The sequence below is a fragment of the Mauremys mutica genome, chromosome 11 (assembly GCF_020497125.1).
Source record: "Mauremys mutica isolate MM-2020 ecotype Southern chromosome 11, ASM2049712v1, whole genome shotgun sequence".
Classification (NCBI taxonomy): Eukaryota; Metazoa; Chordata; order Testudines; family Geoemydidae; genus Mauremys; species Mauremys mutica.
Genome location: NC_059082.1, coordinates 73,975,954 through 73,986,019, shown reverse-complemented (window position 1 = coordinate 73,986,019; position 10,066 = coordinate 73,975,954).

Sequence of the window (10,066 nt, the reverse complement as noted above, 5' to 3'; positions counted from 1 at the left end):
GCAGGTCACCTTTAGTAAAACAACCGACAAGCAGAACAAATGTGAAATCTCCATGAGAAAGCAGACACAGTGAGTCATTTTAACATTCTGCATTTGAAACGCAACACAACATGGCAGCCACACCAGAGAGAGTAGCGAGGTTCCTCCACATTTAAAGATGCAGAACACATTAAAAAAAAACGACAGCAGTCCCATCCCATGATACAGCTGTGCACAAGCATGCATGAGAGTTTTGTCCCACTATGAATTGCAGAATTGGGCCCTTTCAGAATCTTTGTAAAATGTTTCTTTTCAAAGTTTTCCACCCATCATTGTTTGCTCACATTGAGTGATGTTTCTTCTAATTTTCCTTTTCTATAAGTCTGTGTCTTGTGCGTGCATGAAAAACAATAGATACAAACTTAATTTTTAATAAAGAGAATCTTAAGAGGGACATTAAAACGTACAGAACTTGTCTTTGTTATTTCTCTCTTAAAGTTATTCATGAATATAAAATTGCTTTGATCATATTTTTCTTTTATTTGCTATTTCCCCAGGCTAAAGAGTTTTATATATATATATATATATATATATATATATATATATATATATATACCGGTATATATATATATATTACAAATTAGGTTAGTTATTATGGTGTTCCTGCTATTATATATCACCTTTAACTTTGTTAGTTTGTGCAGCATATTAAATACTGTTAAATAAAATTTGCCATACCAGAAAATGTTTCAGCCTAGTCTGGAATCCAGGGCCCTGATCCTAGGAAACTGTCCACTTGGAATAGCTTGCGTGGTTGGAGCTGAGATGAGATGTGTGTTTGGGGGAAAAGGGGTTTTGACTTCTAAGGGCTTGTCTACACGGAGAATTATTCCTGATTAATTATTGACTCCATGTGTGGCTGCTTTTATTTTGGAATAAGAGTGCCTTATTCCAAATTAGCTTAATCCAGTTTGGAAATGGATTAAACTAATTTGGAATAAAAGCATCCACACATGGAGTTAGTCAAGATTAAGTAATCTGCTTTAAATTCACATCCTACCTTATTCCAGGTTGACTTTCATGTGTGTTGCACCTAAAGGGAAAGGATCCCCTTCCCTTACAAAGAGATAGTGTCAAGCAGGGTATTGTTTAACTCAGCTCCCCAAAGTCCCATTTAAAGCTGTAGGGATAAATTCTGTACTGTACTCCGAGAGAAATAGGGTGGGAGCCACATTTGTGCTGCTCAGATTTGGGGCTGACTGGCCTGATTTAAATTAGAGCAGCCCACCCAGCTGGCTATGGGCTGTTCCCAGAATCTCCATAGCACTGAGTGCTCCAGGGCTGCTTATGGCAGCTATATGCTCTGTTATTGCCCCGGGTGGGTGGAGCATGCGGGACCATCTCTCCTGTCAAATGTATATGAAATTCACGTACGGAAAATCTTGGAGGCATCTCCCTAGAAATGGGTTCTAATAATATTGACATCATCACAAGATAAGATACAGAACTAGCCACATCACAGCCTCGAAACTCAGGGATAAACTTCAGGGATTAAGGAAGTAGCTGAGCCGTCACTCTAAAGCTGATCATAGGCTCGTTTAACTATCACATCCCATAAGACAGTCCTTTCAATTATGTCAACCTGTCTGCTCTCCCTAGACTCTAATTTTAGAGCAGCAGTAGCTAATATTCTTGGAAAACTGATCCGCCACTACAGATCTATCCTCTCTCTGCCTGCTGCTGTTAAAGGAGTATCCTGTGGGGACATCTTACTGCTTTACTTCCCCTTCTGTAATAAACCTAATAAAAATAGGTACCATTAGGTTGCTGTGTGTGTGTGTGTGTGTCTGTGTGTGTGGTCTATTTAAGGCACTTATCGGAGATGCATAATGGAGATGTCACATTTCATTCACAGTGGGACCTGGTGGCAGTGCAGGGTCATAGCAATAAAAATAAAATTAAGTTTAAAAAGCCCAAGACAAAATTACAAGCAGAAAAAAGAAACAATATGATCAGAGGTCAGTAACTCCGCCTTATGGAGGTAAACACCAGCTGGAGTTAAGTATTTATGCAAATGCTGCTTAAAGGTCGCAATGGCTTCATCTCAGTGAGAAACCAACACGTGGATTGTTCCAAAGGAGTGCAAAGCAGACCTGTGATTAGCAGCAGCATTAGCGCAGAAACTATGAGTAAGAGCAATACCAAGGACACTGCTATATTATTACCTATTTGAATATGCTCCTGGGAGTTTTGACTGATTGAAGCCTTAGGTTATGTTTCCCAACTGGGGGTGCAGCCTAGTCCAGCAGGACAGAAGGCAGAGATGGGAAGCAGTGGCAGGTAGGGAAAACAGCATGACCCCGGACCACGCTGGAACCTCTTTGAAAGCTCCCGCACAGCGGTCCATAATGCAACCAGCTGCAGGAAGAACTCACACAGAAAGGGATGCAGGATCAGGTAGCATCCCACTGGCCCAAACTTCCTTTCAGTGCTAGCTAAGTTCTTATGGCCCCATCCCGGCAGTGTTTGAGTGCGTCCCAAACAATAACTCTCTCTCTCTGTCATCCTTCACAGCCTGTCAGATAAATAGCATGAAGAGCTCTGAGTAGCTCAAAAGCTTGTCTCGCTCACCAGCAGAAGTTGGTTCAATAAAAAATGTTGCCTCACCCACTTTGTCTCTCAGGTAAATGACGTGACCGGTTGTGATCTGTTGACTGTGTTGTTTGCTGGGCATGAAGAACTAACTGAGGGAAAGCTAAGCGGGAGAGATGAGTTTTGCATTTAGTTCTGAATCTGGCGAGGTTCATGTTCACCTTACCTCCTGCAGCAGGGAGTTCATGGTCTATGCCCATCTGCAGCCAGAGTTCTGGCATTGACCTCATGAGGCCTCCCCGCTCCACTTTGCTTGTTGACACTCTGATTGTTCCACTGGAACAGACCTGTTGTGGGAGGGCAGCATGGCAGCTCAGGTACACGCAATCTTGGTTAGTGAGGGCGAGTCCTAGGGAGGACTTTGAATATCAGGACAGAGTTTTTGAACTGGGCTCCATATTCAAAGGGGAGCCAGTGCAGAATGCACAACTATGAAAGATGTGCTCCTGGTGACCTGTGTTGCTCAGCAGACAGGCTGTTGTGATCTGTACTACTGGAGTTTTCTCAGGACATGTGGCTTCATTCCTAGATATGAGTTACAATAATTAAGTCTGGAGTTGACAACTGCATAGATCACCGTGGCCAGCTCTGAGTCTAATAGGATGGGGTGCAGTCATCTAGCCAGCCACTGATGGAAATGGGTGGTTTTTTTCACCATGGCTATTTGTGCATCTGGTAGAAACAAGGAGTTAATCCAACCAATTTAAAATCTCTGAGTGGATGCCCTTGATAGAGGGATAGTTAAGGAGGAGGCAGGATCTCTGAAGAGCTTTCCCTTTCCTGCTAGTATCACACACATCTCACCTAGATTTAGCTTCAGCCAGCTGCTCCCCTTCCATGTGCTTGTGTCTGCTGGGCATTGACAACACTGTGAGATTGTGCTGTTTAGGTCTGATGTGACAGAGCTGTAGATCTAGGTATTTTCTATATATTGCTGGCACCTTAGTCTTTGTTGTCTCACTAGCTCCCTCAGCAGAAGATGTGGGGAGAGGTGTGAGCTTTGTGGGAGTCTACAGGTGGACAACCTGGAGATGGAAAAGCAGTTGTCCCTAAGTTTGAGAAGAGGGACTCAAGCCTTTTCAGGGTTTTCCCATTCACCCCTACAGCCTCTTGGAGGCAGGACAGCAGTGCTTGGTTATCTGTCAACAGGGGCGGCTCTAGGCACCAGCAAAACAAGCTGGTGCCTAGGGCGGCAAAATGTAGGGGGCGTCCCCTGCCGCCGGGGAGGGCGGGAGGCTGGGCTGGGGGACCTGCCGCAGGCATGACTGCGGGAGGTCCACCGGAGCCCCGGGACGAGTGGACCTGCCGCAGGCATGACTGCGGAGGGGGCGCTCGTCCCGGGCCCCGGTTGACCTGCCGCAGTCATGCCTGCGGGAGCTTAACCGGAGCCGCGGGAAGAGGGGATCCGCCGCAGGACCGGGGAAGGGCGGCGCAGCGGACCGCGCTGCTTGGGGCAGCCTGATTTCTAGAGCCGCCCCTGTCTGTCAAAGGCCACAGAGAAATCCACCAAGATCTTCCAGTGGCATTCAGGTGAGCTGGGGAGCGTGCTTTTGTCTGACCTCACCCAGGCTTTTCCACAGCTAACCAGCACAGAGCTTTGTGAGTGGGGGAACTGAGAAGGGGAGCAGTCACAGGGGAAAAGACCAAAAAATCCATCTCGGAAAAGGAATGGAGCAAAGCGGGAGGGAAAGACAGAAGTAAGCCGGAAGAGAGTGGTGTGGCAAGGGAACCTATCCACCAATTCTCTGCTAGTGGCAAACATGAACAAAATTGTCCGAGAACTACTGGGGACTACAGGATCAGGCTCCCTCTTTGCAACTCAAGTTATGTAACATTCAACGCATGGCCATTGGCTGTCATAGCAATGATATCTCCCCCAGCCTTCAGCAAGTTAGTTACACATGTCTTTCCTCTCATAAATCCATGTTGGCTGTCCCTAATCAAATTCAGCTTCTCAAGCAATTTCCCTTGCTAAATCCTTCCGAATCATTTCTAACCCTTCCCATCCCTTTGCCGTTAAGCTGGACAGCCTATAATCACATGCTGCATCGTGTGATCCTTTTCTGAATAATGCCGGGTTCGGCACTTTCCTCCAGTTCTCAGCAGCCTAACCTGTCAGGAAAGAACTTCTAAAAATATCACTTAAGACCTCAGCTAATTTCTAATCCTCGTTTCTATTAAGACGCCTGGCTGTACTGTATAAGTTTCGAGACTTGGGATTTACAGTCTTCCTTAAGAGTATCTAATCTTTGCATAACCATTTCCATTGTTATCTGTACACTAACTCCTCCCCTATCATACCACACAACATGATCCCTGTCTTAGGTGGTTCTCCAGACTGCATAACAACATAAGCCAAATAACTGCGTAAGATGTTGGCCTCTTCCTCAGAGCCTAGCTCCAGTTCCCTCTCTTCTGTCAGGAACATTTTTTGGTCTGATCCTATGGAGTGCTGAGTGCTCCTGGGAGGTGAGATCTTCAGGACATGTGCTTTTCTTTGCTCTGCAATTTACCTAGCACATTTTTGAGTGCTCTATAAATAATATACCAGGACCTGAAGTTCCAGCATCTTGCATGATTGGGCCATTTATTACTCTTCCTATATGACTATTCTTTGCCATTTACTATTTCTTTCTGCTCCTCTGACAACTGTAACAACCAACCCCCATCAGAAGAATGAGCAAGGATAGTGAGAACATAAGGCACTGACTACCCTAAACATGTAGAACCCAGGTAGTGTAGCATGACTCAGAGGAAATGGGTTTTAATTACACAGCTATTGATTCATCCATGGAACAGTATGAGCTTAAGTGCCAACAACTGGATGACACCAAGATCTACATTTCATCACCATCAAGTGGTAACTGCACCATCTCCTCACTCTCCCAGTGTCTGGGAGCCATCAGCCAATTGGCTGAAACTGAACCTGAGAGATGGAGGTTATGCTGGGAGTGAGCAGGAAGTTGCTTTGAAGGACGTGCCGTGCCCATAGCATCACTCTCTATGGAGGGTGATTTACCTTCGGTCATCAAGACAGACTGCAGTCATAGGGTCCTTTTTAACTCTTTGCTTCTTTTAGATGCCCAAATAGCTATGGCTGCTAAACAAGCTCTCTTGTATTTCTGGCTGACCTTGATTTCCGAACATAATTCCACACGTTCAAGATCTAGGCTTGATTATTGCAGTTCATTATACCTAAGAATGAAGCTGCCAATCTGAAAAAGCTCTAGTTGGTTCAGAAAGCCTGCCTACTCAGCAGCACAGAACACATCACCCAAAGCTCTGCTCTCTGCATTGGCACACAGATTCACGGATTTGGTCCCGAGATTCAAAGCCTTCCATGTGATTAGCCTAGGTTCCCCAAGGACCCACATCTTTCTACATGTCCACGACCACCCACTACAGCTACATTCCACTGTCCCAGTAGGATTGTTAGTGACAATGGTGAGACTCATGAGTGGAGCTCACTCCTAGGGCACCTGAGAATAATACAGCTCTCACCGACTTTGGGGGGGGGAAGCAAAGTATATTGATTTGACTTGGTTCTCCCATAATACAAAATTTAAAAAAAACTTATGGGTGGAGGGAGAGCTCTGATTCTATCAGTCCAAAGATGTTTTCCAATTACTTTTACTTCTGAACTATATTTCCAAAGCAGCAAACTGACCTGCCAATTGCCCTTGCTTTTTGCAAGCTCTTTATCATATAAAAGAGTCCTAACTTTCAGATACCAGTGTTCAGATAGCATGATGGGCTTGGTATCAAAACCTAGCTTAGAGTGACCAGAAGTCCCAATATTATTGTGATTGTCCCGATATTGTTGGCTTTGTCTTATATAGGTAACTATTACCTCCCTGTTCCGATTTTTTGCACTTGCTGTCTGGTCACCCTAACCTAGCTAGACAGATACAAGCAATTCAGCATTAACTGAATCACTAAATAATTCCTCCTTTACAAGTGGAGCGCAAACCTCTCCTCTTATAGGTTCCTTATATACAGTCTCCCTGCAAGCCACATTATGGTTACAGGGAAGGCAACATACACGTCACCTCACCCCACACCTTTAGCCAGCATAAGAAAGTCAAGGAATAGAATTCAGTTTGGCTCAATGCAGAAATTCAGAGGAACATGTCCGTTTTTACCATACCAACAACAAACCCGAAACAAGTCCGTTGCTCCATTTGAGGGGTTAGCAGGATTTGCAGCTGCTTATTGATTATCCCCTGTGTAATAGTGGTTCCATAGTTGTTCATTTAACATTCCTTTGCCTGATTTTCTTTTTCTAGGTCTCTCTATCATATTGTTTATATTTCTAAAACTCCCAATTGCTTATATGTCTCTTTAAATCCCTGATGTACTCAGATGGGCTTCTGTTGTCATTTTGCTGGTTTCATAGGTATGAATTTCAGTTGCTGCCATTTTTATGTGCACTCTGAGCAAGCTCGGGGGACAAACTCAAGACTCACTACATGTGACCCTAATAGCATCGCAATGCAAGAGGGCCAGGGGCTCATTGGTATCTGGTAGTGAGTATCAGTGGGCTGGACCAGTTCACTAATATCATAACCTGTATGATAACATGTAAGATACCAATAGAAAGCTAATAACACAGCCATCATTCATATTAGTGTGTGGTGTATGTAAGGAGGACAAATTCAAAATTACAAACATACTGGAAATTATGTTATCAAAGTGTGTCTGCCACGCAGGGCTAATGTTACCTCACTCTAGGCAAAGGAATGTGGTTCTGCCACCTTGAAGGTATTTCCAAGGTACATTAAGAGATAATGGGAATGCAGTTCATATAGAAGGTAAACAGAACCTTCAAGACAACAAGGGTAGGAGATCAACCCAGCATCATGGCAGGGGAGGGGATTGAAAGAAACAACCACTTTGCATTTTAGCCAACACCAGTGGGAGAAGAAACCAACATGAAACTTCCTTCACCATCACTATGTTGCCTTCTTCACAGCTTCAATGAATTTTACTTTGGTGGTAACCTTCAGAAGAATCAATTTAAAAGTGCACTTTTATACAAGAGAGAGGCAAAGAACCCCAAGTTATTACCTCAGAGGAGAAAGGAACTGAGCACTTTGGACTTTGTGGGAGATCCTGACTAGAGGAGAGGCCAGACACCTTGCTGTAAGGCAGGTTGGTAAGAAACAGGGCCGCCCAGAGGATTCGGGGGCCTGGGGCAAAGCAGGGAGCTGCGGCGTTTGTACTCACCCGACGACAGTCCAGGTCTTCGGTGGCATTTCGGCGGCAGGGAGCCCTTCAGTCACTCTGCATCTTCGGTAGCACTGAAGGGTCCCCCGCCATCGAAATGCCACCGAAGGCCCGGACTGCCGCTGGGTCAGGGCTCGCGGGGCCCCTGCGGGGCCTGGAGCCTGAGGCAAATTGCCCCACTTCCCCCCGCCCCGGGTGACCCTGGTAAGAAAACTACCTTGAACAAAGGCTGTAGCTTGTTTAGTTAAGTGTTAGCCTCTAGATGGCATTTTTTCACTTTTATTTACTTGTAACCATTTCTAACTCTATCCTATATACTTGAACTCACTTAAAATCCGATCTCCTTTTGCTAATAAACTTGCTTTACTTTTAATCTAAACCAACCCAGTGCTGTGTGGGTTTAAAGTGAATGTTAATTCCAGTTAATGTGGCAAACTGCTGGGTATTGTATCTTTAAGTGAACAAATGAACCTTAATATCTCTCTGATGGTTCAGAAGAGGGCTGGGCATTGCAGATCACACAGTTTTGGGAAAATTCGGGATGGGGTGGTATTTGGGTCATCTTGCCAGGTGTAACCAAGGTCAGAGTGTGGCAGCAGTGTAATAAGCAGGCTGCTGCAATCAGAGTTGCTGAGTCAGAGCTGCTTAACACACACACATACAGTGCTTGCTTTTATGCTGGCTGGAAGAATCCAGACAAGGGAACTACAGTAGCAGAGCATTTGGATGCATTCAGGGTTACAGGGCAGGAAGTGACACAACCCCTTACTGGCCTGGATTGCACCCCCAGAACATGACAGTGCATCAATAACATGATCAAGAGGAGAAATGGCTCACACTAATGGCACTAAATGTTGTCCAAGAAACAACAAATACTTAACCACTCATGAGCAACTGCAGCTGAGGACAGAAAAAAAGCTGTCTGAAGAATGTCTGTGGAGACTTTGAAAAGAATGTTGGCCTTGATCATGTAGTTTCTGCACAGGTAAAACTATTACTGATTGGGCCAGAACCACTTGGATCAGTTTGACCTGGGAGATACCAGTCCCAGGCACCATGCTCTGGAGCAAAAACGGCATGTAGCTCAACTTGCTCCACAATATATAAACTGGGCATAGATGAGTGTAGAAAGCAACATCACAACCCTGTCACCAGAAATGGAATTATTTGGCACCTGATTGCCTGGAGGTGAATGCTATCTGCAGTCCCAGCGCTATTCCAGTGCCCCTGAGATGTGATGCCTTAGGGGGCTGCCTGTCATATGACTGTCCGACTCTTGGATACGTTATACTCTAGGGATTAAAGGACTGGAAGTCAGGATTGTATCCTGAACTGTGCCATTGATTGGTGTGTGACACTATGTAAATCATTTAACCTCTCTTGTGCCTCAATTCCTCATCTGTAATATGATCTCATTCCTGTTACGTATCATGGTAAAAATCCAGGGTCTTTTCGTTACTCTTGCTATCCAAACACAGCAGTTTTATATGATCACTGATATTTGTAGAAAATGTCACAAAGTAACAAAAAGTACCAAAATGTAACGTCCTGCTTTTGTGAAGAGACTCCTGCTTTTAGCTACAATCTCTCATGCCCCCAGCTTCCTCAAGGAGTTTCTCAGTTTTGTCCTGTGACATGTACTCCTGACACTACTGTGTTCACCCAGTTTTGTGCTGCCTACCACCTCATCCACTCTTTGAGTCAGCTAGGAAGACAGTGGAAGTCAAGATCAACACAAATGAAGTCACTTTGGTCATCTACCTTCTTGGCAGCTTCAGTTAAGGAGGACTTTACCACCCCTCATGCTGTTACTGTTGTAAATGAAGGAGAAATCAGAGGTTGTCCTTAGTTGGGTAGGAGAGAAACTGCAGTGGGTGCTGGCATTGCAATCATTTTGTTGAAGAGGAAAGAGACTTATAGTGACCACACTTCCCCACCACAATATCAGAAAATGTCCTGTTTTGCAGATCTTCACCCTTACTGTGCATGGAAGTCACCAGTTTGAGTTTAGTTCATACACATTTTCAGGGAAGTATATGTCTGGCAATTCTTCTTTGTCTGCTTGCATCTTCTGGCTTTCACTATGACCATCCTTTTTAATGGATCAGATTGGAACCTGTACTGAAACAGTGGCTGGCTGACAATGCAACATAATTTCAGGCAGAGAGACAGTATTTTCAGGAAAGAGCTCTAGCATTGGCTTGGCTTG